This window comes from Triticum urartu, chromosome 7A (assembly GCF_056163025.1).
Source record: "Triticum urartu cultivar PI428250 chromosome 7A, HENAU_Tu73, whole genome shotgun sequence".
NCBI classification, from domain to species: domain Eukaryota; kingdom Viridiplantae; phylum Streptophyta; class Magnoliopsida; order Poales; family Poaceae; genus Triticum; species Triticum urartu.
In genome coordinates, this window is record NC_141879.1 from 104327006 (window position 1) to 104334138 (window position 7133).

Below are 7133 nucleotides of genomic sequence, written 5' to 3' on the forward strand. Positions count from 1 at the left end.
CGCTTTTTGGGGATCGGCACATTGACTTTCGCCAAACAGCCCCAAGTACGAGAGTGTTGTCCTTCTCTTTGCCCATTTCTCATAGGGAGTGATCTCATTATCTTTGTCGGAACTTTATTCAGGACATGACATGCCGTCAATATAGCCTCCCCCCACCATGCCTTGGATAAACCCGATGTATCTAACATGGCGTTAACCAAATCAGTTTCCGCTCGGCAACCCCGTTTGACTGGGGTGAATAGGGAGGCGTCCTCTCATGAATAATGTCATGTTCCGCACAGAAGTGGAGTCATCTATCAATGTGATGAAGTATTTCTTTCCACCTTTAGTCAACATGAAAGACCTAGAACCTTTGGCTAAGGTGAAACTCGGGATTAAATCCAACTTGGCAAGGGAAAGGCGCGTCGTGACGAGGCGTGGCGAGGCGGGCGGCGAAGGAGGAGTGCGCAAGGGCCTCTTCTCTTCTCAAGCTCCAATAGCATGTAGAAGAGAAATCCTTATAAACCACTTCAACTCTTCTTCCACTAGTAGGGTGGGACTAAACTTCTCGCTACACCTAGTGCCATATAACCCACGTGGGCCCTTACAGATTTTTCAGAAATTGCTATATGAGCCTAGAGCCCATCTCAAATTTCAGCATTTCGATACTCCTTTTTTGGATACCTCTCCGTCACATCCACCTGGTCAGGTGACATGCCATGAGGCAGCCGCCACTCCAAGGCATGCAGCATGGATGCCACCATGAAGGGCACGAGGAGCTCCACCATGGGCAATGCTGGGCACAGCCTCCGGCCGGTGCCCAGCGGGATAAACTTGACCTCCTCCCCCCACATGCCGAGTTCCGTCTTCCCTAGGAAACGCTCCGGCATGAACTCCTCGGGCCACTCCCAAGCCGCCGGGTCGCGCATGATGGACCACGAGTTGAAGATTATGGTTGCGCCCTTGAGCACGGCGTATCCGCCTATCTCCATGCCCTCCTCCACCACCAGGTGTGGCAACAACAACGGCGCCACGGGGTGCAGCCGCATCGACTCCTTCGCCGCAGCCTGCAGGTATGGCAGCTTCACCACGTCTGCCTCTGTTATCATCCTTTCCTGGTCCTGCGCGAGGGCCGCCTTGATCTCGGCGCGCACCGCCGCCATCACGCCTGGGTCTCCACTCCATCGTGATCTGGTCGTCTCCGTGCCCGCCGCCCAGGATGTCGAACAGCATGGCCTTCAAATCGCGGCGGCTCAGCTTGCCAGCGGTCCCCAGCGCCAGCAGCGTGTCCAGGACGTCCCAATGATGCCTGCCCTCGGCACCGCCCAGCCGGTTGTCGATGATCTTGTCCAGCAGATGGAAGACGTGATTCATGTGTGTGGCCGTCCAACGGCGAAGGCCCTGCAGGTCCAACACCTGGAGCAACGGGTACAAGTCCGACATGTTGGGCTCGGCGAGGAGCCCCACTATGTCCTCCAGAAGGTCCCTCGGCTTGTCCTGTCCATCGAGGGAGAAGAGCGTGTTCGTGAGCAGGTCGAACCGTCGAACATGCTGTGGTACAGGACGTGGCCGATTTCGACCTCCTGCCTGGCGCAGCGGCGGAAGGCGTCCGACATGTGGTGCACGGCACGCTCCCGAGCGCCCTGCGCCGTCGCGAGGCGAGAAGATATGTGTGGCGGCTATTATAGATTTTCTACTGAACATCCCTGCTGTCCAAATTTACTTTCGTGTTGTATCGTCAAGAAGCAAGATTTGACATTGTAAAGATGAGAGATTCAATCTTGGCCATTCTCTTTGAGTGAATAATTTCGCTGGAGACATGTTATTTGTTGTTGAAGTGGTTAGTTTGGATATTTTCTTCTATAAGTTAATAATGTGTGGAACATCGTTGCCGAGAAGAGGTGATCCGGTGGTATAGTGTTTTCAGTTGCATTTTTTGAAGTTTGTATCACCGTGCAATCTGTAATATTTCTGTATTTCACAAAGACTAGAGGTGGCTACTGCAGAAGTCCTATTTCATATCTACTGTAATTGTTAGCAGAAGGTTTAATGTGAAATGTGCATTAAGTGGTCTGAGATCCCTCCGCCTAAATCTATACCATTCATCTCCAATTCAGTGGTCCGGGATGCATTTTTCTGTTTTTGCACATGGAGCTCATATTCATCACCAGGCACAGAAACAGCTTATTAAAGGTTACATGGTGAATTCAGGATACTCTGCGCCTTAAAAATCCAGGATGTATGGAGCAATCGGCAGGAAATATCAAACGAGAGAAGCTTTACTTGTCAACTAAATTAAAACTATGAAGTACCCCAGCAAACTATGTAGCTGAAGATTCCGTAATCCGCATTTCACAGTTAACAGTGATCAAATTAGCCACTGAACAGCTAGAGGACCGTAGGATGCGCGGACAAATGCTTGGCATATGTTACAATGTAACTTGAGTTGAAAGTGTACAATCAGATGGAATTAATCATCAAATTAGCTGGACTGTTTTGCTAGTTGTCAATCAAATTAAAACTAGGAAGTTCCCCAGCAAACCAAGCAGATGCAGTTGAAGATTCCATGATCCAGATCCCACTGAAGAAACACCAATCAGAAGAACATTCACTTCTGAAAAATCAATCCCACAACCAACAAACCAGAATCATATTCAGTGAAGATGACACTAATTGGAGACATGAGAAAGGTAGAGCGTTCAAGGCAAACTGTTTGTTCAAGCTTCCAGTTCAGAACCTTCAACTGTGCATTATTTTAGTTCATAGCAACAATTCCTAACCTCTCTCTGCATATCGGCTCATCAACATTATCCAACTACAAAGTCAGGAGGCCACTACTTGTAAGCGTCAACACAGTAATAAATACGAGAGCTGGCAAATTAGTTGTGATCTTTCTTTATTACCAAATTTCAAAGTCTGTGTATGCCAAAAACTAATTCTGTGCCATAAGATGAACCTAAAGAACTTACCACAAAAATACATAAATTAACAAACCAAGTGCAATCATCCAGAACAGTATGTAGAATGGTAGTCTAACAAATCCAAGCATGACCCCAAAGCAATTCAAGTATATATGGAGATAATCAGAGCTCATATACATGCAACCTTTACTTCTCCTGTAAGGTGATAAATTTGCAAGCTAAAGGCCAAATTTTGATTATCTATTATACAAACTTTGAGTACGAAAGTAGGACCCTCGTTTGATACCAAGGGATCTTCCATCATTTACTTCTAGCCTTTTGTATATTCACTGGGAGCAAAAAATGAGATCAGATTCCATCGAAATCTCATGTAAGTTAGCAGGCGCCATAAACCAATTAACCAAGTAATATGCTTCAGGAAAGTCAAAAGATTCAGATGTGCACACTAACTCCAAGCTGCACCAAAGAGGATGAAGCCACTGAATGCCAGTTCAAACTGAAAGCTGCCACAAAGACCAAGTCATCAAGTAACATGCATCAGAAGTCAAAACCATCGGGGAAGCAGACACAGTCGTCTGATGGCTTCACCAAGTCCCTGCACCAACTGACGTTTTGCTATACTTTCCAACCCTACAATCTTGCATTAACACCTCCAACACTGCAAATGCACGAACAACCCATACTTCAACAATTCTTTGGAAAAAGTCAGGCATTATTATGAAGTCTAGGTAGAGAGTACTAATATTTGAGGTTGTAGGAAACTCTTCCATCCAGAAGCCCTGAACTCTGCGGATCAATTTGAATACTCAGACTAACAACTCAGGAAAGTGGTTTTCTAACAGACAAAATTGAAAAATATGAAATTAGGTCTCCAAAGAGATTTTCACATAGCATGACATGCTCTAATCTTATATGCTCTGAAACTTGATGATATGGTGAAATAAGACTGTTCACTTAGGAGACTTGATTGCACACACTAATTTGCTAAAGTTTATATGCTTGGAAGAGAAAAAAACGTATTACAAATGGATATAAAACCAAAGTATCAATGAGTGTGCCTCATCCTTCCCACCGGGAAGCTCTATTTATGAGCATCATATAGACTATTTCCACTTGGCAGCAAGGCATGCTAATAGGCACACAAAAAGTTAACCTGTACATGATGTTTATCTCTTATCATATCTATCTTTGTAAAGGAAAAAAATGCAGAATAACCAAATGTCATCTATGGAATAAAAGCTTAGTATCGTTATTTAAAATAGTACATCATAAATCACCTATCAAATCATCATTTTTTTTACCAAATTTTAGTTCCATTGTCTACCATAATAAATCATCACAAATAGTCGATCCTCTCATCAAGATGCAGCTACACCCGTGCCTTTGCCATGGCTGAAAAGTACCAGATGCATCCTAATAAGTTACCTAGAGATAAATTTGCTTGCACGTATTCTAAATGCCTATTGCTGGCCCTGTTCTTTAGCAGGCACCGGGAGTTGCCGCGTTCACCATAAAAAAAATTAACTATCACTAATCTGTCCTGAAAAACATGCCCAACCAAAATATAAAAAGCAGGGAGGTAAAATATTCTGGGTGCATGATGGACGGGCAACATGAGCTAAATTTTATTATCTCACTTGAAGTGTAAAGCATGGATTGCACAATTGCACACAGAAATTAAGGATACACATGTCTAGAGCAGGGTCCGTACGGACCTTCGGATGAACACATCGAGCATCAACTAGAGGCAGAAAGAAATCCACGGTATGTCAAAAAATTCAGTTGCTAGTTTGCTACTACACCATGCTTCATCACACACGTACTACCACACATCAAATGTATGCGGTACAATTAAGAAGATAGTTAAACTGGCAGATCAGGTGGAATGCATGGTGCAAATTTGAAATTTTGGACAACCATTCAGTTTTATAGTTTACTTGCAGTAGAATGCCTTGCCTAAACAGTACTTCATAGATTATAATATGTCTATTTTGAGGTAAGGGGACCACGTGGCAAGCAAGATGTCATGGACAAAATTTGAGGAATAGTCTGCTCACACTTCAGTGGACAACCGACGAAGTATAGTGATAACAAGTGGGTGCTTACTCGATCGAGCATCCAGAGCTTCGCCTAGTTTTTTCCCTGGCAGACATCAGTTCTCTTCTCCTTGGAGGCTGAAGGACCCCTTTGAAGGCAGTGTTTAAGACAATCATGGCATTAATTCTGGCAAGGCCAACAAGGCAACAACAGTACCTTAAACTGATCTACCAGCAAACTTTTGGTCGAACAAATGAGAACCAATCCTAATTCCTGGTATTGTTTGCACCTGATGTGTCTCCAAGCTGCATTTGATGTATGTTGCAGTGCCGGCCTGCTTCCTAAGTTCCTCACCCTGAACAAAGGGGAGGATGACATAAAAATCATCTCTTTGTGCCACTGATTGTTGAAAAGAAGTTGAAAGAGAGAAAACAAACATGTGCAGTTGTTGTTGCTGAAACACCAACATGGTCTGCTAAGTAGGCTCGGTGGTGGCTTACTTCAGCTTTATTTCAAAGAATGTACACCAGCCATCTTCCTCGCTGGTCCCCAACATTGCCGCATGCCACCCTTTGAGAAGATAGTAGACGGGTGATTCTTCAACTGAAGATGAAGAAATGAAGGAAGAGCGGAAATTTACCTAAGGCATTGGACCCACACCATTCATGGATGGAGTCTCGAGGAACCCTCTTCTCCACTTCTCTCAACCCGCAACCACCATTGCTGCCTCGCGCTGTGCAACCGAGCTACATATGAAAGAACGGCTTCAATGGACAAAAGAAACAACACATGGGACGCAAAACTGGGCATACAGAAAATAGTTAATTTAGCCAGGACAAATTAGAGCAGTACAAAAAACCATATCTAAGTGGATACTTTTATTTTCAGCACTTTGTTTGTCCCTTTAATTTTCTCTGATGCCTTGTTAGCAGGGGCTGCACATAAGGATAGTTGCAAACACGTGACACTCCAAAATGGTATTATTGCACCAGAAGTAACCCCCCGCCACATACAGCGCGTGGCTGCAGCTGCAAGATCGAAATCCATATAAAATTATCTAACATTCTCAGTCAGTTTACTAACACATCGTATGGCAAAGATGAACCATAGCTAAAAAGGTGATCATGGGTTCTAACAAATGTCTCTCAATACATCAAGAACAGCTCTAGGATTTGTAACCAAAGATCAACGAAGGAGCTTATAGGGCCCATATCAAATAGATTGATTATTGCAGCCAACATAGTCAAAATCGAGCAAGCAGCATCTAACTGAGCGCAAACATCATCTCTCAATTCCGTGAATAAAGCTACAGAACTGCTACATAGAATGATTAAGGAGTGAGCTCGCCAGGCTATGTGGCATGAGTTTGGTGAGATGAGATGATAATGACATGCAGGGGAAAAAGTGATGACAATAAATTTCAGTTCATTGGAGCTAAATTTCAGAAAAAGATGACATACTTGAGTAAAACACTAAGCACAAAATCTTTGCCTCAGCCTGCTTGGATTTTTGTCAAACACATAGCAGGCATAGATAAAACAGAATCCAGAGAAATAAAGCTGAGAATTTGTGGCGGCGTAACTTGAATTTGGACAGCACAAAGCAGGGCTACAAAATAAAAATCTGAACCCGAATTACAATAGATCATAGCAGGTCAGCGAAAATGAATAAATGTACCTGTGGGCAAGAGAAACAGAGCAAGAGACAACGAGAACATAACAATTTAAACTGATTCCAACTCACTGCTAGCATGGTCTGGGCTTAAATTAAATCTGCAATCACAGGGAGGGCAGAAGCAAATAACCTAAATCAAAGACATGAACAAGTAGCTACATGAAATAAAAATAGGTAGTAAGAGTTAAAACTGGAGTGTAGTCTTATTTGCTTGTAGGATGCGACATTAGTTTGAATCTCCATTGTTGCACCTTTGCAGATAAATCTGGATTCAAAATATTGCCCAGTAAGATAATTTTAAAGGATGACAAAGTTACGATGAACTGGAAAATAGTAGATTTAGAAAAGCTGCAACTCAGCAGCAGGTTGTACTTGAATTCGTCAACTATGACCTGGAACGAGCAAGATACCTTTCGACAAGTTAGTGAAGCTCAGCTAAAGCATGTGTCAAACAAAGAGGAGGTAAAGGGTAAATAAGCATCTTTCAGTTGGAGTAGGGATGACCTGCAATAGTTGAGAATT

General features: G+C 43.5%; 1 pseudogene; it reads right to left on the reverse strand.

Annotated features, from left to right (window-relative positions):
• Positions 1-626: 626 nt before the first annotated feature.
• On the reverse strand, positions 627-1683 carry LOC125518421 (oryzalexin E synthase-like; annotated as a pseudogene).
• Positions 1684-7133: the final 5450 nt, after the last annotated feature.